This window comes from Podarcis erhardii (assembly GCF_964252035.2).
Source record: "Podarcis erhardii genome assembly, chromosome: 8".
NCBI lineage: Eukaryota > Metazoa > Chordata > Lepidosauria > Squamata > Lacertidae > Podarcis > Podarcis erhardii.
In genome coordinates this window covers 86,776,227-86,801,218 of record NC_138499.1, presented here as the reverse complement: position 1 = coordinate 86,801,218, position 24,992 = coordinate 86,776,227, and the positions used below count along the sequence as shown (strand labels likewise).

Below are 24,992 nucleotides of genomic sequence, written 5' to 3'. Positions count from 1 at the left end.
AGCTCTACTCATTTGCAGGACACCTTGGCAAGAGTACTGCCAAGGGTTTCAGAGAGCATGAAACTCCGGGTTGGGCTTAGTATGGTCCCATCTCTCCACCTCGGCTATTCCCCTGCATTGGGGGAGGCTCTCCTGAGTCCCCCGGCCTCCAGGTCCTACAATTCTGAGTGGGTGAGGGAGGTTGACTCCAGTTAGGGTTCCTTACCCTGTTCCATAGGCCCCACAGCCCTGAGTGGCAGGTCTCTAGAATTCTCCATCACCTTAAATGTTATGTAGTGAAGTTTCACCCTGGGCCAGCAGGGGGATAACCCTGGGCCAGCAGGGGGATACTGTATATAGTTTTCACTCAGGTCTGTCGATAGTTTTCACTCAGGTCCACGTCAGTTATTTTAGGCGGGAACTCTGGGTGAAAACTATCGACAGACCTGAGTGAAAACTATATACAGTATCCCCCTGCTGGCCCAGGGTGAAACTTCACTACATAACATTAAAGATGATTCTGGGTGCTCACTGGTGTGAACAACAATTTTTGAAATTATCTTTACCCAGCCTCTTTGGTCAATGAAATATACTCGGAGTCTAGTGTGAATTTCATGCTCTTTATTTAGCTTGTAGTAGCAATGAATGAATCTTTCCCCAAAATGTCTATACTGTACATTATTTACACAATGGGCCCCATGTGATTGGCTAATTCCGGGCTGCTCCTGTAGGCCAATCGGGTTGCAGATTCACTTCCTCCAGAAGCCTGATTGGCTGCTCCTGCTGGCCAATCAGGTCACTGATTCACTTCCACCTGGAGTTTGATTGGGTGGCTCCTGCGGACCAATCAGACTGCTGCATTCTGGATCCTATTGTTCTAGGATTCAGCTCAGTACATAACAGGCAAGTAGCTAAACTCATGCTATACAGAAGAGGGTGGCTGAGTGCTGTGTGGCAATGCTGAGAGGACCTGGCGAGAGTGTGCCACTGCTTTAATGGCCCACTCACAGCAGTGCTGATGAAATGTGAGAAGGCCAGTCCAAGACATTTCGGCACCTAAGGCAAACCACAAAACGGCCAAAAGAAAACCCAGCCAGGGAAGATGGGGTGGGTGAAGATCTACATCAGGAACAAGGAGGAAATTGATCTGGGAATCAAATGGGGGGAAGGGGCCCTCTCTGAATCACCCTGGGGCAGGTGCAGAGCCCAGGACACCGCAGAGGGCAGCCATCATCATTTCCTCTCTAAAGTGGGAGACCACCAGCATCACCTCTTATTTGCTAAGAGGCCACTGTAGAGATGACATTTCGGCGGGTGGCTGCCGAGGAGGTGGCAGATCCAGCCTCCATGGCAGCAGTAGTGGGCAATGCGTTCCCTGGAGGCCAGATCTGCTGCCCCATGGATCCTGCTGCCCGAGACAGTTGGCCTCACCTTTCCTCTTGAATGGGCCGGCCTTGAGTGTGGGAATACACACAAATGTTCCCTGCCTCCGTCAAGGGCTGCTGCAAACATCACCTCCACCTGAACCTTGCTGAGCCAAATGGGGAAGCGGATTTTTCAGCCTCATCTCATTTGTGCCCAGGAGTGACACCTCTATCAGCAGCAAGAATACTCATCGCAAAATATTGGAAGACAAGATTTACCCACCCGGGAAGAATGGCAGATGAAGTTGATGGACTACATGGAATTGGCGGAAATGACTGGCAGAATCCGAGACCAGGGAGAAGAGTCAGTGGAAGAAGACTGGAAAAAGTTTAAAGACTATTTACGGAAATACTGTAAAATTAATGAATGTTAGAAAAATGTTGGAATGAAGTTATATGGCTTTAGTAGAAATGTTATAAGGAATTAAGGATAAATAGATTAATTGAGTATTAAAGGGAAAATAAGGTTAGAATGTGTTAAGATAATTATAGGATTAAAAATAGAGGAAGATGGAAAGGAATTGCTGAAAAAATTAATAGAAGTGAAATACAAAAAGGGAGGTGTGAGGAGGTCGCAGAAATACGGGAATGAAAGATAAGATATTGAAATTATTTGATATGTTTTAAATTGTGTTTGTTTTGTTTTGTTAGTTTAATGTTAGTGTTTTGTTAGTGTAATGTAGTGTTTTGTTGTGTTTTTTTGTATTGCATTGTATTGTATTGTATTGTGTGTGTGTTTTTTGTAGTGTTTAAATTGTTGGAAAAGGTAATAAATATTATTTTTTTTAAAAAAGGAGTGACACCTCTATCACACCATCCTGCTAATTAAATCATTTGATTCCTGGATGCAAATTTCTTTTTGCTGTTTGTTATTGTAGGAAGGGGGCAGTTTGTGCCGGAGGGAATGAGCTTAGAACAATCACGGTTGGGTTCCATATTTATTTCTGTATATACAAAAGCAGCACCTTCATTATTCATCCCCCTTCAGGGCAACTATCTCATAATAATAAAAACGTCAAAAGGAATACACAGATACATATATCCACCAATAGAGAAGGTTCTACAAATGTGCCTGGAGAGACTGTGATTTACGACCTAGCGAAAATGGGGATGGGGTGAGGATCCTGCTGCGCCAGCTGAAATGTAACTCCTTCTCGACTATCTGCGTTGGTTACTGGAATCAGTCATCTCACGGGGCAATGCTCTGAGCACCTACGTATTAATGTTAGGTGTTTAGAAAGGTGATACATAAAGCCATGTGTGCAGTGTGAATGTACACTGGTAGCTCACAGCTGTGCCGTTCTCTCTGAGTAAATCAAACCCCCACCCTTTTCCATGGGAGTAGGCAGGGGGGCAGCTGTTCTCCCCCAACCCAGTAAATAAATAAAAATACTTAACTAACTTACCATTCGCATCACAGATAGATCAGTTCTGCCCCCCATAAATCCTGCCTCCCACGAACATAAATCCTGGCTACGTCCAGGCTCCTTTCTAGGAAAGGGCAAAGTGATTTGGACTGCACTTCTACGAACCTTTCCACTGCACAATGCACAGCTGCCTTAAGATTTCCCTCTCCGCACTTCCCTTTGTCTAGTGATTTCTAGTCTTGGGTCTTTTATCCCACCGCATTCTCCAGGAAAACCCGATGTTTACTGCTGAATCGGAACAAATATCAATAGTTTTTTCTGCAGATTGCATTTTTTTGTGATTCACCTGCAGGGGAAGTCCCTAACTCACGGAGGGTTTGAGACCCATTGGCTCCCCTCACCTGGTTTAGGCTGCCAGTCAAAGCCATTTCCTGGGCTGTGGCCGCTGTCACATGCTGACAGCTTCTAGGAGCCACAGCTGAGAGCTAAGTGCAGGGTGGGGAACCCAAGGTGGACAAACTACGCCTGAAGGAGCACAACGTGCCCCCCACCAGGGGTCCCACCCCTCCCCTAACACCCTATGCATTCCAGAGATTGCAATACTGTGCAGCTAAATAGACCCCACACCTCAACAATAAGAATGTCATATCTTAGGGCTGTCGTTCTTCCTAGGCTTCTGTTTCGTTTCTGGCACTTGAAAATTCCCCTCCTCAACTTCCCATACCACTTCTGTCCCTCGAGTCCTTGGGTAACACTCCTTCATCCTGGGCATCTTTGCTTTTGACGTTAATCCCATTATCTCTCTAGCCTCCATCTTTTTTACTACCTCACTTGTTTATAACCATATCTTGGTTGCCAGTGGAGTCATAAATCTCTTTTATGCCTCTGGTGAGTGACACCGTGGAAATGCTCCGAAGGAAAACTCATATTGCTATAATATAGCTTACTTTGTGCACCTCAAGCACCATGGTGTCTGGTTCCCTCGCTTATGTGTGTGTGTGTGTGCATATTTAAGAGAAAGAACATATCAAATGAGGATGAGGATGAACCATTAATGAGTACTCTTTGGGTTAAGTCAGTCAACCAGCTGCAAATCCACCTAACAGTTACATTGTCAAGCTCACATTTGACCAGCTTTTTCCGCAAGAATATCAAGGCCCCAGTAGATAAAAACAAAATGGCCTCAAACCACATAGAGAAAGTTGAAGGGATGATGGAGCAGCTCCCACAGAAGCAGCTGCAACAAAAAGACTTGACAAAGGGGTGGATTAGAGCCCTAAGATTCCCAGGGACACAATTCACATGAAAATCACAGAAGCTGAGGCCGCAGCCAGCAAGGCGTTCAACATGGGTGTGAGGCACAATGAAAGGATCCAGTCTGTTATAACGGCTAGTAAGGAACTCCAGCTAAAGGTATGAACCAGGGGGACTGTGTTAGAAGAAGGACTGGTTTGGGGGTCCCAGAATTCTCTGGTGGGCTTCCTCCATCTAGCCTTCCAGACTATGGATGTTGGGAAAAACCACAGAGTCTGACATATAGACTCACCTCTGAAACTCATATGGCACATAGTCATATAGCTTGAGTATTACCAGGTAAAAGAAGAACTCTTGAATAAAAAACACCCCCTGAAACTGGCTTGAAATGAAAAACAAGTGCTTTTCCTCCAGGATTTGAACAAGGGATATGCCATGCAGAGATAAAACCTTGATACCAGCTACAGAGAAACTGCAGAAGACAATCTCTGATGCAGGTGGGACTTCCCTTTTCACCTCATTGTTCACGGAGGGGATAAACCATTCAGCCACAACACACAAAGGAACCAGGCACTTTATGTCTTTATTTAAGATGGAGCAATCCTGGTCACTGGAAGAACAGGAGGACAAAGGACGTAAGATACAGACAAAATAGGGACATATTCCAGCAAAGAAAAACTACATTCAACACCACTCCAGGACATCCAGATTTTTGTGATTCTACCAAAAACAAAGTTTCCCACAGAAAATGGAAGTGCCCCTGTTGCTAGACCATATTCACCTGAATTGGCATGGCTATGGCATTATGAACACGTCACAATTTCAGCAGCTGGCAAAAGGCTACAAGAGCAGGGAAACATCTGCTAAGAGCATCACCCTCCTTTTCCTTCTCCAGTGTTCTGCCAGACACCTGCAAAATGTTTGCCTGAACAGACTGCAGGAACCTCCCTCTGGAGAACCTCTAGCAAGAGGGCACACAATGGATCAAAAGGGTATTGTGTTCAAAAGTTCTTTGTCACACCAAAAGGTTGTGAGTTGAATTGGCATTTAAAACAGGGAGTGGGGGACCTTTGAGTCATATCTGGGAGATCTCATTAAATGAAAAAGGTTTCCAAACTTCTTTAACAACATAAACCCAATGTTACTTGCTTGCAAGAGAGGCATCTCGTTAAAAGCAAGTGTTAAATGATGAAGGGAAACATTTTTCTGCCCCAGGCTTGTCCAACTCCAAGATAGTGACAATTGTATTATGCACCCCGCCCCAGAGCATAGGAAGGGGGGCACGGTGGGTGCGGACCGTCCCAGGTGTCATCACTGAGGGGGGTGACAAAATGGCAAAAATATATGTTTTTAAAATAAGAAATTCCCATTGCGGGGGGGAGGGGAGAGGTTTTAAGTGCTTATGCTCACAATGTTAAGTAAATAAACCAGAAAATAACACTTGCAACTGTAAGTATCTTATTTTTCCTTCTTTTAATAATTTCAATGTGACAAGAAATTTTCTGCACCGGGTACCACCTGACCTTGCTATGCCACTGCACCCCCCCCCCCTTCCCTTCCAATATAAAGAAGTAGCAAGAGACCCTGAGGGGAGATTTATATTTGTGAAATGCTAGCTTAACAATTAAATATTGTAGAGGGAAAGAGAAATTGGAGAGGGAAAAGGGGTCATGGGGGAGAAAATTGTGGATGGGGTCAGGCCTGTGCGGGGGTAGGGGGGTAACCTCAGGCCAGGGGTCCTGCCAGGAACTGGCTGCTTTTTTGCTTGAGTTTATAACTTTATTCTAACAAGACTTCTTCCCAGGCCTCAGGCAAGCTCTGCATGAGCCTAGATGGGATAGTACCGTTTCTGCACCCCCATGCTGTGCACGCATGGCACTCGCAATGATGCAGAAAATATGCGATCACAAAGGCTACTTTCTTCCTTACTTATGACCAGGTGATACTTCTAGTTATATGAAATGCCGCCTCCGACAATATATCTCATCAGTCAAGGGCGGAATGAAGAGAAAATGTTCCTGCCACACGACGTGGGGGGCAGAGTAGAAGTATAGCAACAAAATTCTTCTGGATGTTCTCCTGCACATGCTTCACTGAAAGGAATGAGGGTCACACAAGCATATAAAAATATGTAAGCTACCAATGCAGTTATCACAGGGTGGGATTTGGACAGGGGAAACAGAAATTGTACATATGAAACAAAACAGAGCCATTACTGTTTGGTTTATACAGTTCTCTGACTTCGCTGGGGGTTAACCAAGGAAATAAACTCCGTTGCAGCATATTTCACTTACAGCATCAACAAACACAGGTAAACTCACCAATTTCAATCAACCACTGACTGACAATGTGATAGACAATCATCGACACTTCAGGCAGGCTCCATTAGAGTGACATGGCAATAGCTGGGTTCCTGGCAGAGGAGTTGCCATGGCAACGCACCCGGGACAATGCATACGATGAGATGCACCTGTGAGAGCACAAAACATTAGGCAGAGAAGGGGAAATATTTCTGGATTCACAAATATAAAGCAGCCTTCTGTGTCCTTGGGCGTTTAAGCATTGGCTATCCGAAAGGCTTTGAAAGCAATGTTCCCCCAAGATGTGGTGGGAAATTTAGGGAGCTTGTGAGGTATAACCATAACTGTCAACTTTTCCCTTTTCTTGCGAGGAATCCTATTTGGAATAAGGGAATTTCCCTTTAACAAAGGGAAACGTTGACAGCTATGGGTATAACCTCCCCCCACCCCACTTCAGAATCCCCTCATTTATAGTTGATATAAAAATTGGGGTTTGGCTTTTGCTGCCCAACTCCCCAAGTCCCCTAAGACCATGATTGGTCAGAGAAGAATGGATGGAGACAGGATCCAGCGGAGAGCATGGCAGATATTTATTTTTCTGTTGCAACAGAGTTCTTGCCCTTCCTTCCAAGGAGGGAGAGACCCTGAAAAAAAATGTGCAGGAACCTTTAAAGACTTTTGACACTGCCCAACTGCCTTAGCCAAAGACCACCCCGAAATCATCACAGGAAGTGGTCTACAGCAGAAATCCTGTCTGCCAGGATACCAGATAATGGTCACTGACTGCATTACCTGGGCAACCTGGCCATTCTTTTGTGATGGTTAATATTATAGTTCCTGGTCACAGGCTTACCCTATTCATACACAAACACATCCTTAAGACAGGATTTGTAAGCAAAAAGGCAATGGGAAGGCTTTCCCAATTTGCCTCCCTTACTGCAGAGGAATACCTGAAGTCATTGGGAGAGTCAAAATAGCTTCAGGATTGCTCTCCCGTACTATATGGTTTATATATTTAGATATGTGTGCATTTATGAAGATTTATTCTATATTTGAGACCTTAAAAATTATTATAACACAGTACGGTGGGACATGGGTGGTGCTGTGGGTCAGAAGGTCGGCGGTTCGAATCCCTGTGATGGGGTGAGCTCCCATTGCTCAGTCCCAGCTCCTGCCAACATAGCAGTTTGAAAGCACGTCAAAGTGCAAGTAGATAAATACCGTATTTTTCGCCCCATAGGACACACTTTTTCCCCTCCAAAAATGAAGGGGAAATGTGTGTGCGTCCTATGGGGCAAATGCAGGCTTTCGCTGAAGCCTGGAGAGCGAGAGGCATCGGTGCGTACCAACCCCTCTCGCTCTCCAGGCTTCAGGAAGCAATCCGCAAGCCTTGCAAGCCCGGCGGGAGTTCCCGCGGGCTCACAAGGCTTGCGGGCAGCAGCCTGCAGCCCCGGCGAGTGTCCACAAGCCTTGCGCGCCCGGCGGGAGGTCCTGCCGGGTGCGCGAGGCTTGGGGCAGCAGCCTGCAGCCTGCAGCAGGTGGAGCCCTCCGGAGGGTGCCCCGTGCTTCGGGCAGGTGTGCCCAAGGCTCGGGGTGGCAGCCGTGGCTGGGGGGGGGAATATTTTTTTTTTTATTCATTCCCCCCCCCAAAAAAACGAGGTGCATCCTATGGGCCGGTGCGCCCTATAGGACGAAAAATACGGTAGGTACCGCTCTGGCAGGAAGGTAAACAGCATTTCCGTGCGCTGCTCTGTTTCGCCAGAAGCGGCTTAGTCATGCTGGCCACACAACCCAGATGCTGAACACTGGCTCCCTCAGCCAATAAAGCAAGATGAGCACCACAACCCCAGAGTCGGCCACGACTGGACCTAATGGTCAGGGGTCCCTTTACCTTTAACATAGTACAGTGGTTAAAGTATCAGAATACGACCAAGGCAGCCCAGCTCCAAGTGTCTCCTTGCAGCCCTAAAGCCTCAAGGCCACACACAGTCTCTTGGTCAAACATACATTTGACAACGGTACGATACGATACGATACGATACGATACGATACGATACGATACGATACGATACAATACAATACAATACAATACAATACAATACAATACAATACTCTTTATTGTCATTGTCCCATACGGAAGAACGAAATGGAAAAAATCTACATCAGACGTTCAGAAACCCACAAGCCTGCTATCCCAGCCTGGTCAGCCCCTAAAAACTCTGATACCCCATAATTGAATACAATATACCCACATAAAGACTACCTTACACTGCGTTTAAAACCAAAATCACATTTGGATAGAAACTGTTTCTAAGGCGGGGGAAGGGGTGGCCTTGAGCTCCTGTGGTGTGGATTTATGGGGGCGGATGAATGGCAGAGTCTAACTCAAGGCAGCCAACAATCTCCCTCACTAGTTGGCACCACTGCACCCCCCACACAAAAAATGGTGCAGGGCAGTCCACATACTGGCTTTTCGGGGCAAAATTACTAACTCCCCAGCAGGGGTCAATAAAAACCAAAACATCTATCTGCAAAGAGGAAGTCTTTCATTTAAATCACAGAAAGCCTAGGCAATGAAAACCTGAAACATCTAAAATAAAATAAACAAATATCAAACATGCCATTTGCTCATTAGACAAATCCATAACATAAAGGTTTCTCCAGCTACTCCTGGCTTGTTTGTTTTTACTAGCCCCTCATGAGCCAGTGGGGAGCCTAAACTGGTCTTACGGCTGTGATGCATCAGTTGTGGGACTTCTTTGTGACAGTGCCTGAAACAGAGAGAGGGCTTATACAGATTTTTCCCCACAAAAGGCTAGTATTTCCCAGCAAGCAGGCAGGTAAGTCCACACCGAAGTACCTTAAATATGCAAAGATTTTCCTCTCTCAGAGTTGCTTTGGTTAATTACTTTGGGAGATGTTTAACATATTTGAAGGATTGGCTCTTTGAACTTCAGAGAGACTTCTTCAGGTGGGATAATCTCCTTGTTATAATCCTGATTTTAGATATATCTGGCTGACCTTCTTATGACCTGGTGCCAATGATTAAGAGTGTGGCCTTCCCTTTGTGGCATCATTAGGTATCTCTCCTATTAGACACTGTTCTAGTTTTTCCTACACCACATGAGAGGAGAGGTGCATGGCTGCTGCTGCTGCTGCTACGCAGAACCATCGAATCATAGACTTGGGAGGGACCCTGAGGGTCATCTAGTCCAACCCCCTGCAATGCATAAATCTCAACACGTCGCCTCTTACTCTCCCCTTCTCTAAGCTCCTAAGCCCCAGATGCTGCAACCTTACTCCGCAGGGGAGTTGCTCGATCCCCTCAATCACTTTGGTGGTCCTTTTCAGAACCTTTTCCCATCTCCACAATATTTTTTTTGAGCTGAGGTGACTACAACTGCACACCATCTTCCCAGTGGCGTAGTGTGGGGGTGCAGGGGGGGCCGGCCGCACCGGGCGCAACATCTGGGGTTAGGGCAAATCCACGGGTTAGGGGGCGCAAATTACTTGCCTTGCCCCGGGTGCTGACAACCCACGCTACGCCACTGCGTCTTCCAAACGTGATCACACCATGGATTTGTATAACGGCACCATGTTTCTGCAGGTTCCAGTTCCAGTTCCTTTCCTAAGGATCCCTCTTTTCTCTCTCTCTCCTTTTGTGCTGACGAAAGGAGAATCCAGCTCTGCAGACAAGTCACGCTTTTGAGTGCAAAATGCTTCATTGGCATTAATTTGTGATGACTACAGGACACAGGTTGTGAGTTTTTGCCTCCTTTGGTTTGATGGACTCAGTGTGTGTGTCAGGGGCGAACGAAGGCGTCGCGACACCCGGGGCAGGGAGACACATGTGCGGCATCGCCACGTGCAACGCATGCGCCGTACATAGCAACGCTGCACATGCACTGTACATAGTGGTTTGCCAGCGGCGGCTCTCCAGCACCATACGGACTGTGCTGGGATCCTCTGCTTACAGCTCCAGCCGTGAACAGAGGATCCTCCATTTGTGGTTGTGGTGGCGATGGAGGGATCCCACCGCCATCCATACAGCGCTGGAGTGGCGCCAGCGGCAAACTGCTATGTACAGCGCATGTGCAGCATCGTTACCTACGGTGCATGTGTGCAATGTCACACATGTGCTGTACATAGTAGTTTGCCGCGGCAGCCACAAACAGAGGATCCTCCACATGCAGCTGTGGCGGTGCGCTGGCTGCTCGCGCCGCTGCGAGCCCCCACGGGGTGCCTTCATGTCACCCCCCAGACATGGCACCCGGGGCACACCGCCCCCCCCCCGTTGCGACGCCATTGGTGTGTGTGTGTGAGAGAGAGAGAGAGAGAGAGAGAGAGAGAGAGACCGACCTTGTCTCTATGTTTTATATATATATATATATATATATATATATATATATATATAATTTTATCAGTTTTTTTAACATATCATTTTCTTTTTCTTTTTTTTTAATAATTTTTATTAACAACCAATCAAATCACATTAGTTCCAAATTATACCGTTACATAATAAACTCCAAATATTTCCAAATATTTAGCCAAATGTTAAATTTTTGTTGGGGGTACCCATGCTTCGAGCTCAGAAAGGGTCCAATCCTCTCGTTTTTTTAACATATCATTTTCAACAGTAATTAAACATACTTTTACATCTTATTCAAATTTTTGACTTCCATCAATCCTGTCTGAAAATTTTCCAATCCAATCTCTCTGTATGCATTTCTTATCTTCCCTATTACATTTCAAACTCATAACCTCTCTCTTTTTCTACTCTGTAACACTTCGTATATATCTCCCTACAAAATTTCCTGTAGTCCTACTAGCATAATTTGTTGATTACAGCTTACTCTTCAAATAATTCATATGCTTCTTCCAATCTTCTGTAAATCTCTGGTCTCACAGGTTTCGAATCCTTCCTGTCATTTTGTCCAATTCTGCATAGTCCATTAATTTCGTCTGCCATTCTTCTTTCATCGGAATTTCTTCTTGTTTCCATTTCCATGTCTCTAAGTTGGTCATGTGTACACAGGCACCCAGGCTCCTTTGTGAAGCCTCCTCTGCAGGGGCGGTGGTGGAAGGAAGGCCCATCGTGCCGCTGCCTTGCACCTGGAGCAGACACCCACCCAGCACTCACACTTCCTATGACCCTCCTTGGGGGCTGCCTCCTTTCCTAAACAGTTGTGGGCAGGAGGGAACAGCTTTGGCCACTGCCCAGGGCTGTGGGGCTCAGTCCCAGCCCACCAGCTGTGGCGACATCAGTTCCTGGAGGCGGAACGCTCAGGAGAACGTAGTGGGGGCAGATCCACGATGAGTGGTCAGAGGGCAAAGGAGTAGCAAACTGGGAAGAGGAGGAGGTTTTGGAAGCTGAAGGGGCAACAGGTTTTAGTGAGCAAGAAGAGGCTGTAGCAGAGAGCAGTCTAGACTCCAAGGCTGAAGAGGAGGCTGGAGGAGACCGGAACCAGCTCCCTTCTCCCCTGGTCTCCTAGAACACAGAGAGAAATTAAAAGGGCAGAGGAGAGGTTGGTTGTGCACAGATGCAGCCTATGACTACTTCGAAGAGAAACCTGGACTTAGGCAGCTATGGGAATCAGGGACCTTCATTCCTCACAACTGCCTCATTCAGGTAAGACCTACTGGGAAGAGCTGAAATCGCTAGGCCTGTGCTGTTTTGATTTATTTGAATAAAGAGTTAACTTCACTGACACCAGTTTTGTTGTTGTTGTTGTTGTTGTCGCTGCTGACCTTCACCTGACTCCCGCTTCTGACATGTGGCCAATTCTTCCCATTTCTGGTCTTTGCTGTCCCTGCTCCACATTGCAGGCATAACATTTTATGGATGTTTTTGGGTCACTTCCGGGTTCAGTTCAGTGAGATGTGCACATGACTGGTCGCACATATATGAGATGCGCCTAAAATGGTCACTGCCTGTACAGTGGTACCTCGGGTTAAGTACTTAATTCATTCCAGAGGTCCATTCTTAACCTGAAACTGTTCTTAACCTGAAGCACCACTTTAGCTAATGGGGCCTCCTGCTGCCGTTCCGCCGCCGGAGCATGATTTCTGTTCTCATCCTGAAGCAAAGTTCTTAACCCAAGGTACTATTTCTGGGTTAGCGGAGTCTGTAAACTGAAGCGTCTGTAACCTGAAGCGTATGTAACTCGAGGTACCACGGTACTCAGTTTCAAATACCAGCAGTAATGTTTACACATCAATAATGTGACACAAATATTTTTGCAAAAAAATATATACCAAAATGGAACTGTTCCTTTGGAGTACGCTGATTCTTACACCCTGTGGGAATTAAACTTATGAGAGACCTTGTTTACTTTACTGCTTTAAGCTACTTGAGTTTAGTTAACCTGGGTAGAATGTTAAGTCCTTTGAGGATTTTAAACTGCTTAAATTGCTCCGAAGATCAGCTTAGTCTTAAACTGTTCAAAAGGTTTACAGTGCAGCAATTAATGCACTCTAAGCTGATTTAAAAGCTTGAATTTTACTTACCGCACTCCCATTGCCCCACCTCACTTTTTAAATGTAATTTCTTTGTCCAGTCATATCTTACCTGAAAATGTAAAAGGTAAAAGTAAAGGTAAAGGACCCCTGGACGGTTAAGTCCAGCCAAAGGCAACTATGGGATGTGGCACTCATCTCACTTTTCAGGCAGAAGCCAGAGCACATGGAAGCGCTGTTTACCTTCCCGCCAGAGCAGTACCTATTTATCTACTTGCACTGGTATGCTTTCAAACTGCTAGGTTGGCAGGAGATGGGACAGAGCAATGGGAGCTCAGCCTATCACACAGATTCGAACCGCCAACCTTCTGACGGCAAGCCCAAGAGGCTCAGTGGTTTAGACCACAGCACCATCTGCATCCCTACACCTGAAAATGTAAGAAATCTCCAGTCATATGGTGATTCTACTTAATAGATCCTTGACCTAAAAGTCATTGCCTTGAAGATGTTATTTGAATATCAGAACAAGAACCAAGGAAGTACAGCAAAAGCGAAAGTTGTCACAATCATAACATATCCTTAAATACAGGAATTGCTTCACATCCACATGTATTACATGCATATCATTTGACCTGTCTATACTTCTTAATCTAAACTTGAGCCCTATTTGCATGATGAATCTGAATTACGCCTGTAGACCTCTTCCAGATCTTTGTACATTTAGCCAAACCTTTAAGCAGAGACTATGTGTGGAGGAGTTCTTTGTGATCTGCATCAGTATTCTGAACACTGCACAAAGAGCATGGAGATATGCACATTGTAAGCTCTAGCCAGAGGTACAGCTGAACATGCAGATAAGGGGGGGGGGTAGGTATAAACTTAAGAACGTAGGCAAAATCTTAGATTAGATAAAAGTCTAGATTAGATCCAGCAACTTTTCCATGGGTTTGGGGCCCAAAAGTGAATATACTACCCAAATTACAACTTAAGTTTGCACAAATGTTACAAATACCATGAGTGGTATCCTCATTTAGATATTTAAGTGTGCAGGTCTTCAAAAATAAACTATCTTGCCATAATTATGGTCAATTGTGGTCCAAAATGCTGCCAGAGATTGAAATTGTCTTATTGGAATCTTTCACTTTTCAGTAGAAGAGCTACCATAAAAATGATGCTCTTACCTTGATTCACATACATTTATGTACTTATTCTATACACTACCTTGGGAAATACCATCATCACTAGAGATGGCATCACAAATAGAATTTTCCACCCTCAAAAGCACAAAACCCAGAATAGCAAAAACCATGTGATACAAATCCCCTTTAGAAGGTGGATGTGGATCCCACAACCTTTACTTTATAACAAAGCATCCCAATTTAGATACCTAATTACCCTCATGAATGACACAGGAAAAAAGCAATGGGTACAAGTTGAAAGAAAACTTTATTGGCACAGGAAGCTAGAGGTGGCATTCATTTTAATAAAAAGGCTTTAAAGGAAAACATAGCAAATAAAAAAATCCACTATACCATCAATACTGCACTGAAGGTTTGGCATCATAGGAAAGGTAGTTTATTGCCAGGAATCTCCCCTCTGACACCGATCCACAGATATCCAGACTTCTTTCAAAATGATAGGAACATAAACACAGATGCACCGAAGAAGGATTACTACATAAATACACAACCCATACTGAGAGATGCATGGAAAACTAATGCAAAAAAATGAGTTTCAGGTGGTTGTATTGATACCAGTTGAACATTTTATTAATATGGACCAAGGGCATAGAGATTTAACACATTTTGAAAAAATTAGGCATGGTAGTTTAGAGAATAGCTCCTCCTCTTCCATTCCTCTCCTTCTATTTTGTCTTTCTCCCTTTCAGGGTGCAGCTGGTAACAGAAGTGATGCAGGTCTATCTGCCTGAAAGGCAGAGCAGTGGGAAGCCGACACATCCATCACAGATCTGCTGTTGGAATTATGAGAGCACCACAGGTTCTAACTGTCAGTCACCAGTTCCAGTTTACTGCTTCCATATGCTTCCAGCCAGCAGATTCTCCCTCACAATCCCTGCCAATTAATGCCTATTAAGTTCACAGCTTCATTATTGTAAAACAGAACGAGCTGACCCCTCCCTTTCTCCAACAGTCACACACATTCACTGAAGCTTAGATTCATGGTACCTTAAGGAGGTGGTGCAGAATGGCCAATATTTGACCAGATTTCAGGTCTAGAGAGGAACAAAGCAGGGGTGCCCTTTATCACCCCAGCTTTTCATTTCAGCTATCAAAACAGTGTTAGGCAAATTATCGTATTAAAGGTATTAAAATAAATGGCATGGCCCACATGCTTAGTAAGTTTGCTGATGACATCACTCTGGTTTTCTCCGACTTGGAGACCTTGATGTCAGACAACATTCGGGTGAGTGCCTGGACTGACAATCACTCAGAATCTGAAACACCATGCTTGAACTTTCCTCCTGCAACTCAATCTAAATTACACAAAATTGTCAAATTCAGTTTTCCCCCTAAATATTTTTAAATATACAAGTCACCAGACACTGGTCCAAAAATTTGTAAAATAAGCTTAGTATGGATTGTCTGACAGGGATGGCTAACAGTGCCCTACCCCACCCTTCTTATAAAAGCTTAGCTTGTTTCTCTCTCTCTCTCTTTGGTTTCTTAAAGAAGAGAAGGGAGGGGAATGAGCAAAAGACTCCACCTTCCTACCAAAGCCGCTCCTGTGGGATGGAGATACTGGAGACAGGGGTGGGACCTGCTGGCAGTGATTATTTTTGATTGGCTAAGAAGAGGTGGGCAAAGCATTTAAAAAGCCTTTGAGTCAGTGAAAAATTTATTAATGATTGTGACAGGAGAAAGATTGGGTTATGGCTCTGGAGGTGCTGGGAGGGCTATTTTGCCCAACAGAAGAGCTTCTGCTGTGAAATGGCAAGAATTGACAGGAGACATAGATATTCTGACATGCACTCTCTGAGAGAGCTCACAACCCATGCTTGCTTTCCTTGGTGCAGTGCTTTCAGATAAGCAGTGTACTTTCAGCTCACCGGAACCTCTTTAAAAATTCCCCAAAGGAGCTAATGCAGTTACTTCCACACCTGCCAGCGGTCTGGCTTCAGCACCTTGCAGAAGTGGCAGGTGGAAGAAGAGCCATTGTGCAGTGCCCCTGATACGATTACGCTTTCCCAATGAGTTATTGCTAGGTTAAAGGGCTGTGATAGTGCCAATATCCAAAGCTGGGTTATTGTGTTATTTATGCGCTATTGTCACTGGATATTAGCTCTATGATCAATCCCAGTGACAGAGGCTGCTTAGCCTGTCACACTTTGTTTTATCTTCCATCCTTACTACCTCAAAATTGCTAATCCAATGTCTCTATAACCAATTTAGGGGAGATCAAACCCTGCTGTTACAGAGTGGTATGAAAGCAGGTTCTTGGTCTCCAACATTGCACCGAAGATGAAGTCTTCAGGCTTTGGAGCTAAGCTGCCGCTGCCTGTTGTCTGTCTGTCCATCTATTAGCAAAACACCCATCATTAGGTGTGTGTATGTGTATTTGTGTAGCAAGAGTGGTTCCTGCTTCTAGATCCCTGTGAGGGAGATCCCTGTATACTGACAAAAGGCAGAACAAGAATGGTAAATGTTCACTTGAATAGGGGAACGCAAAGAGATACGTTAAGACAAACCATTGGAGTGGAGGCTAGACCTCCTTGCAACTCAGTCACTGAGAATTAAGCTTTTTCTATCCATATAGTTCTATTCTGGATTCTTCATGGCATAGAATCATAGAATTGTAGAGTTGGCAGGGATCCCAAGGGTCATCTAGTCCAACCCCCTGCAATGCAGGAATCTCAGCTAAAGCATGCATGACAGATGGTCACCCAACCTCTGCTTAAAAACCTCCAAGGAAGGAGAGTCCACCACCTACAAAGGGCGACCGTTCCACTGTCGAGCAGCTCTTAATGTCAGAAAGTTCTTCCTGATGTTTAGTTGGAATCTCCTTTCTTGTAACTTGAAGCCATTGGTTTTAGTCCTACCCTCCAGAGCAGGAGAAAACAAGCTTGCTCCCTCTTCCATGTGACAACCCTTGAGATACTTGACGGTGGCTATCGTATCTCCTCTCTGCCTCCTCTTTTCATATTTTTTTTTTTTAAATAATTTTTATTGGGTTTTTACATTTTATAACAACAAACACACACACAAAGACAAAAACACACAAATACAATTTCATACCCTAATTTTCTTTACCCACTTTCATTGACTTCCCCCCACCCCCTCCTCTTACATCCCAGTTCCAATAATTAATTCAGCAAGTTCTTACCTAACCTCTTAAACATATTCATATTGCTTTTAAAAATGTAATTCTTTTTGTTTATCTATATTCAACTTATCCAATTCTCTTATAATCATTAATTTCTTTTTTTTTTAAGGTCGATCTAACTTCCCTTCCACAAATTTTCCCTTTATTATATTAATTATAGGTCACATTGACCAAATAAACAAATCATAACATTTTATAGTTCTATTCTCTCTCCCCCCCCTGCCCCGGTTTCTGTCCCTTCCCAAACAAATGTCCAAAAAACAAACAAAAAATAGTTCTTAGCCCGGATTCCTCACGTCCGAGGCGTCTGATTCTCTGTCAGTCCCTCTCTGCCAACTATATTGGTAGTCCTCTTTGTTGGTCCTAAGACCCCGAAGGAGTTCAGTCAGAGTCACATCATATTTTCTTTCATCCAGAATGTTAAAAAGTGGTTGCTGCGAAGGATCATCTACTTTTCCATACTCAAGAGGAAAGTCCCAATCATGTTGCTTTATTCTTTTTAGTTTTAATATTCCAAGTACTCCAGGGACTTCCCTCTTCTTCTTTCTCATCTTTTGCAGGTTTGTAATCCAAAGGTCTTCTTGCTCATACTCTAACAGTGTAGATTCCTGGTTGATATTTTCCACTTGTAGTGTCTGCACTCCTTCTTTCTTCTCTGTCAATTCCAAAAGCATCTCTTCCTGCTCAGCTGCAGAGTTTTTGTCATACGTCTCCTTTGTGCATTCAGCAGAGTTGTTTGTTTCAGAATTCAAGGTCATAAATACTTTGCTCAGAGCCATACTCTGCTCTTGCAGGATTCCCACGAGAAAGAACATTTTTTCTATCTCCGCCAGTAATTTTCCCTCTGCAGCCATTGTAATGTCACTAATTCCCCCTAGGGGGCTTTCAGTTATTTAGTAGTCCTTTTCCAATAATCTGTTACTTTGTTATTATCACTACTTTGTTTCCAATCGCCTCAGTTCAAATGTATCACCTTTAATTCAGAGAGTTGTTAAATAACAAAATTCTTTACTTTGTCCGCCCGTTTGACAGCTTCTTTGACAGCTGTCAAACTCCTTTCACTTCTTCCTCCGGCACCCAAACAGGACACTCCCGGGTTTTGGGGGGGATTACACACAAAGTTCCAAAGTTCCTCCCTTTCTCTCCAGCACAAAAACTTCTTCTATCAAATTTGTGAAAAACTTTTAAATCATCAAAACAGTATTCATTCCGCCTTAATTCTCCGTTCCTTGCTTTAAATCGTCTATAAGTAGAGGGGGTGCGGACTTCCCTTTAACACATCCCCCGGTCGTGCCGAATTCAAAGGATAAAATTTTTTTAAAGTCCAAATTCCACTACTCACGGGTCCTTTGTTATCCAGTCCAAATTTTGGGAAGAAAGTCAGCGCTCTCTGGCCATGGCTTGCAGCTTCGCTCCACTGAAGTAGCGGTCTACTCTCAGCACCACGCCACTCTCCGTACCCTCTCCGTAGCCTTTAAAAAGGCTCTTCGTGGGTCGGGGAGGGCGCTTAAGGTGCCCACCGAGTCACCAAGTCCGCAGGCTTCCGCGCCTGCGGTTTCTGAGGGTCCCCGTGTCGCCGGCACGGCAAGACCCGTCTTCAGCGGAGCCGATTCCCTCCGGAGCTCGGAGGGAATCCGCCATTAGCCGTTCGCGCTAACCCGGAAGTCCTCTGCCTCCTCTTTTCAAAGGCTAAACATACCCAGCTCCTCCAAGCATTCCTCATGTGGCTTGCTCTCCAGACCCTTGATCATCTTGGTTGCCCTTTATCTGCACAAGTTTAAGCTTGTCAACAGCGTTTTTATGTTGTGGTGCCCAAAAGTGGACACAGGACTCCCAAGTGTGGTCTGACCAAGACAGAATAGAGTGGTACTATTACTTCCCTTGATCTGGACACTAGACTTCTGTTGATGCAGCCTAGAATAGCATTAGCCTTTTTTTTTCTTTTTCTTTTTTTTTTTGCTGTTGCATCACACTGTGGACTCATGTTAAGCTTGTGGTCCACCAAGACCCCTAGATCCCTTTCACATGTACCGCTAGTAAGCCCAATTCTGCCCAATTGCTGCCCAATTCTGTCTTCTGCGGCATTAGCTACCCCTCCCAGTTTGGTGTCATCTGCAGATTTGATTAACACCCCCTCCATTCCTTCCTCCAAGTCAATTAATTTCATAAAATTTCTCTACCGCTGGATTATAAAGCAACCACCGCCTTCAAAGTAGTTTACAAAATGGGAGATATTTCCTATGACTTGTTGCTAGGAGCGAGACTTCACCCTTAGACCTCCTCATCCCCATTTCTTTCTTTTTCTGCCCAGTGTGTTCTGCCAATAAACAGCTTTCCTTAGGTTGCAAGGAAGTGAAATGTTATGAGTTTGTGGGTGCCAGACTCCCCTGTTTCATGAGTTTCTGGGTGCCAGGCATTGAACCCCTGGACACTGAACATCTGGGGAGTTGATCTAAGCCTTGTTTAGATGTACCTCAAGCTCTACATTTGATTATTGGCTATTAAAAACTAGTTGAAACCATTTTATTTCATTCACAAAAGAATTGGAGCGGTACTATTACTTCCATTGATCTGGACATTATACTTCTGTTGATGCAGCCTAGAATAAGCTCTAGCTTTTTTTGCTGCTGCATCACATCATTGACTCATGTTAAGCTTGAAGCTTGTGTTCCACCAAGACCCTTAGATCCTTTTCACTTTTACTGCTAGTAAGCCAGCTGTCCCCCATCCTATATTTGTGAATCTGGTTCTTCCTGCCTAAATGCAAAACCTTACATTTGTCCCTATTGAAATTCATTTTGTTAGCTTGTGCTCAATTCTCCAATCTGTTAGGGTCATTTTGAATTCTGATTCTGTCTTCTGCACCAATAGATACCCCTCCCAGTTTGGTGTCATCTGAAAATTTGATGATCAACTCCTTCATTCAAGTCATTTATAAAGCCATTGAAGAGCAATGGGCCCAGGACCCCACTTGTGGCTTTTTTCCTGGAGGACAAAAATGTCCAGGAGGACATTACTTTTTTATTATGATTTTCAATTTTATACATTTCAATAATTTTACAATCATTTTAACATTTCAAAATTCAACTTCCGTTCCCCTCTTTCTGTCACTTAATATTTTATATTTTTCCCCCCCTGCATATCCGAATTAACTTAATTTGCTCATTTATTCATCTACTTTAAATATACTCTTATAAAACTGCAGGTTATTACAATGTTCTTATCTGTTTACAGTTTATTTGTAAATATTTCCATTCTTTTGCAAGCAGTTTGTAAGCAGTGGGTTTTGCCATTTCTGCATATTTCATAAGATTTGCTATCCATGCTGGGACTTCTTCTTTCCATTATTGGAACAAGTAACCTAAGGGACCACACTGGAGACTCATGGTGTTTTTTAAATACTGTAAATTCCGGCCTATAAGGCAACTTTTTAACCCCGAAAAAGAGGTTAAAAAGTTGGGGGTCGCCTTATACGCTGGATATCTGCCCCCCGCTGCTGCTGCAGCGGCCTCTGCTCCACGCCGGGAGAAAGCCGTCCGGCGCGGAGCTCACCCCCAGCGCTGCTTCGAAGCAGCGGCAGGGTCAGCGGGGTCTGCTCCGTGCCGGGCGGCCTTCTCCCGGCGCAGAGCTGCCCAGCGTATTAGGCAACTGGGCTTATAAGACGAACCCTCAAATTGCAGCTCCCAATTTGGGGGGGTCGTCTAATACACCCAGGCGCCTAATACGCCAGAATCTATGGTATATATCTAATTGGGGGAACTGGGTCTTGGTGGGAGGAGAGCTGTATTGGAGTTGCGGGCCTCACTGCTGTCGCTGCCTGGAAGAGAAAAGATGAGAAACCCAGAAAGATGGGTTATCAACATAATAATAAATGAAAATATTAAGAATCATTTTCATTTATTATTATGCTGATAACCCATCTTTCTGCAACAATCTCAAGGTGGATTACATTAGCCTACCTGTCTTCCTTCCTCATTCCTCATTCCATCGCTGAACTCTTCTTGAATCAGGGAGCTGCCCCCCACCCCACCCCACCCCCACCCCCACCCCGCAGCCAGATTCTCTCTGGCCTCCCTGTTCCTCATGAACAAAGATCAACACTCACTATCCATATTGGCATCAGTCGCATTCATTCACCGGTTGTACAGTCATACGTATATGGTTCTGATCTTCATTAACTCCTCCTTCTCATTTTTAATTACATTTACTTCATCATCCCATTGATGTGGCAATATTTCTACCTCCTCCTCCTTACAGACCAGGGGATGGATCTTTGGCATGCGACAGAAGGAGACCAGCAGACCATGCAGCCTTTGATACCTAGGGAAGAAGAGGGAAAATAATCAGGAAATGGGTTCTAGAGACTTCCTTGATACTCTCTATCTCAGTGTTTCCCAACCTTTTTTGGGCAAAGGCACACTTGTTTCATGAAAAAAATCTCGAGGCACACCACCATTAGAAAATGTTTAAAAAATTAACTCTGTGCCTATATTGACTATATATAAAGTACAGTGGTGCCCCGCAAGACGAATGCCTCGCTAAACGAAAAACCCGCAAGACGAAAGGGTTTTCCGATTTTTTAGCGGCTTCGCAAGACGAATTTCCCTATGGGCTTGCTTCGCAAGACGAAAGCCCATAGGGAAATCTCCGGGACAGCGGGGAACCCTCCTCCCACCGCAAGCCCCGGGAAGAGAGGAGAAGCTGCGCACCTTCCCCTCTGTTCCCGGACCTGTCCTGAAGGCCTGCGGCGGGAGGAGGGCTTTCCTCCCCACCGCCAACATTCAGAATGCTGTTCTGAATGTTGGCGGTGGGGAGGAAAAACCCTCCTCCCACCGCAAGCCCCGGGAAGAGAGGAGAAGCTGCGCGCCTTCCCCTCTGTTCTGGGACCTGTCCTGAAGGCTTGCGGTGGGAGGTCCGGGAACAGAAGAGAAGGCGCACAGCTTCTCCTCTCTTCCCGGGGCTTGCGGTGGGAGGAGGGTTTTTCCTCCCCACCGCCAACATTCAGAACAGCATTCTGAATGTTGGCGGTGGGGAGGAAAGCCCTCCTCCCGCTGCAAGCCTTCAGGACAGGTCCGGGGCAGCAGGCTGCTATCTGCAGCTTGGAGAGCCCTGCGGGGAAGTCCTGCAGGGCTCTCCAAGCTGTGAATGTCTGCCCCGCGCGAGGGGCGCTCTGCTTAAGAGCGCCCCTCGTGCAGGGCAGCAGGCTGCTATCTGCAGCTTGGAAAGCCCTGCGGGGAAGTCCGGCAGGGCTCCCCAAGCTGCAGATGTCTGCCCCACCCGAGGGGCGCTCTGCTTAAGAGCGCCCCTCGTGCGGGGCAGCAGGCTGCTATCCGCAGCTTGGAGAGCCCTGCGGGGAAGTCCTGCAGGGCTCCCCAAGCTGCAGATGTCTGCCCCGCGCGAGGAGCGCTCTGCTTAAGAGCACCCCTCGTGCGGGGCAGCAGGCTGCTATCCGCAGCTTGGAGAGCCCTGCGGGGAAGTCCTGCAGGGCTCCCCAAGCTGCAGATGTCTGCCCCGCGCGAGGGGCGCTCTGAGAGCGCCCCTCGTGCGGGGCAGCAGGCTGCTATCCGCAGCTTGGAAAGCCCTGCGGGGAAGTCCTGCAGGGCTCCCCAAGCTGCAGATGTCTGCCCCGCCCAAGGGGCGCTCTGCTTAAGAGCACCCCTCGTGGGGGGCAGCAGGCTGCTATCCGCAGCTTGGAAAGCCCTGCGGGGAAGTCCTGCAGGGCTCCCCAAGCTGCAGATGTCTGCCCCGCCCAAGGGGCGCTCTGCTTAAGAGCACCCCTCGTGGGGGGCAGCAGGCTGCTATCCGCAGCTTGGAAAGCCCTGCGGGGAAGTCCTGCAGGGCTCCCCAAGCTGCAGATGTCTGCCCCGCCCAAGGGGCGCTCTGCTTAAGAGCACCCCTCGTGGGGGGCAGCAGGCTGCTATCCGCAGCTTGGAGAGCCCTGCGGGGAAGTCCTGCAGGGCTCCCTAAGCTGCAGATGTCTGCCCCGCGCGGAGCTCCCGCCGGGCGCGCAAGGCTTGGGGCGGCAGCCTGTTGCCCGAAGCACAGGGAGCCCTCCGGAGGGCTCCCCGTGCTTCGGGCGAGTGTCTGCAAGCCTTGCGCGCCCGGCAGGAGCTCCCGCCGGGCGCGCAAGGCTTGGGGCGGCAGCCTGTTGCCCGAAGCACAGGGAGCCCTCCGAAGGGCGCCCCGTGCTCCGCGCTGCCAGCTGCCGCCCCAAGCCTTGCGCTCTCGCCCGCCTCCCTCCCACGGCACACCAGGCAACGTCTCGCGGCACACTAGTGTGCCGCGGAACACCGGTTGGGAAACACTGCTCTATCTAACAGCTAAACTTGCTTTCAGAAACCTCTGTTGAAGAAAATAGTTGCTCAAATAGTTGCTCTTGCCAGTCATCATCCCATCCCTGAACTCTTCTTGAATCAGGGAGCTGCCCCCCACCCCACCCTGCAGCCAGATTCTCTCTGGCCTCCCTGTTCCTCATGAACAAAGATCAACACTCACCGTCCATGTTGGCATCAGTGGTGTCCATTCCCTGGTCGTACAGTCGTACATATATGGTTCTTATCTGCATTAACTCCTCCTTCTCATTTTTAATTACATTTACTTCATCATCCCATTGATGTGGTGATATTTCTACCTCCTCCTCCTTACAGACCAGGGGATGGATCTTTGGCATGTGACAACAGGAGACCAGCAGCCCATGTAGTCTTTGATACCTAGGGAAGAAGAGGGAAAATAATCAGGAAATGGGTTCTAGAGACTTCCTTGATACTCTCTATCACTGTGCTGAATTTGGAGCACCTGGCGTCTAAACCTACTTTCAGAAACCTCTGTTGGAGAGTACAGCAAGCAGTTGAACCCACGGAGGGGGACATCTTGTCAAAGGACCCACCAAAATTGGGAGATGCTCTTCTTGTGATGGTGCCCACAAGGGGGGAAGGCAAGCCATTTCCCTCAAAGCATCTAAGATGGCCCTGAGGACAATCTTCAAAAATAAATATAACCATGACCTGATTCCCTATGTTTCTAAATCTTAAGGGGTAGCAAAAGAAGCAGACTGTGGAAAGAAGAAGAGCTCCGACTTACAGGCGAGATGAAGAAATTTTCATTTTTCAGAAGACACAGTTCATATAAGCAACATCTTTTCTTTGAACTATCCTCAAATAGTTGCTCTTCCCAAATTCTCAGCCAAGTCACTCAGCAGGGGGACATGTCACAATGGAGGACATGACCCTGTTACTGTAGCTATCATACCTAACAATTGGCATTGTTCCCCTTAACATGCATTTTTCAAATATATCTTTCAGTGGGTTAAGCAGTTTTATTTAATTTATTTAGAAAAGATCGCGAGCTGGCTTCACAGATGCATTTCTCCTCTCTGTATTCTGTGCTTTCCTACTTTCTTGCCTATAAACCACCCCCTGCCAAGTTTGGGTGAAGGGTGGTGCTATATAAATTCAATAAGCCACATAATCATAATAATGCATCTCTCTCTTCCAGAAAGCTCCTGGTCCAGGCACTTTAAGGAGCAAAGCGCAGCAGCCGCACCCCAAACCCCGGCTGCCATTCGTCCGGGTTTTCCCCGTCACGTCTGCAAATTGGGAAGGGAAATGGGGCGCTTTGCGGAATCGGTAAAACCCGGACATATGGCAAGGGAGGTTATTTTCTTTGCTTCTTTTCCCCCGAAAATAACCCTTTAAAAATGCAAAAAGGCCCCCAAACTTTTTTGGGGGGGGTTGGGTGAGCTGTCCCCCCCCCCCAAATTCTCAACATATCTGTCCGGATTTCCACTTGAGGGAATATGGCAAAGCACGAGGATAAGCCTCGTTGTTACGCGCAGGCGCATCCGCGTCCTGAAACCGTTGGTTGAGAGCACG

The 24,992-nt window shown here is 46.2% G+C and overlaps 2 long non-coding RNA genes across 2 annotated transcripts in view; both read right to left on the bottom strand.

The window, feature by feature from the left end:
• The window catches only part of LOC309347964, a 54,495-nt gene extending 47,602 nt beyond the window's left edge, over positions 1-6,893 (bottom strand). The window contains exon 1 of the long non-coding RNA XR_014159085.1: positions 6,346-6,893. This is a non-coding gene — a long non-coding RNA (uncharacterized lncRNA). The remainder of the gene's footprint in view (positions 1-6,345) is intronic.
• Positions 6,894-21,232: 14,339 nt separating this feature from the next.
• On the bottom strand, positions 21,233-24,826 carry LOC309347961. Its single transcript, XR_014159082.1, has 2 exons — positions 23,934-24,826; positions 21,233-21,441 (listed from the first exon to the last, which is right to left on the bottom strand). It is a non-coding gene; the product is annotated as an uncharacterized lncRNA (long non-coding RNA).
• Between the last annotated feature and the right edge of the window lie 166 nt (positions 24,827-24,992).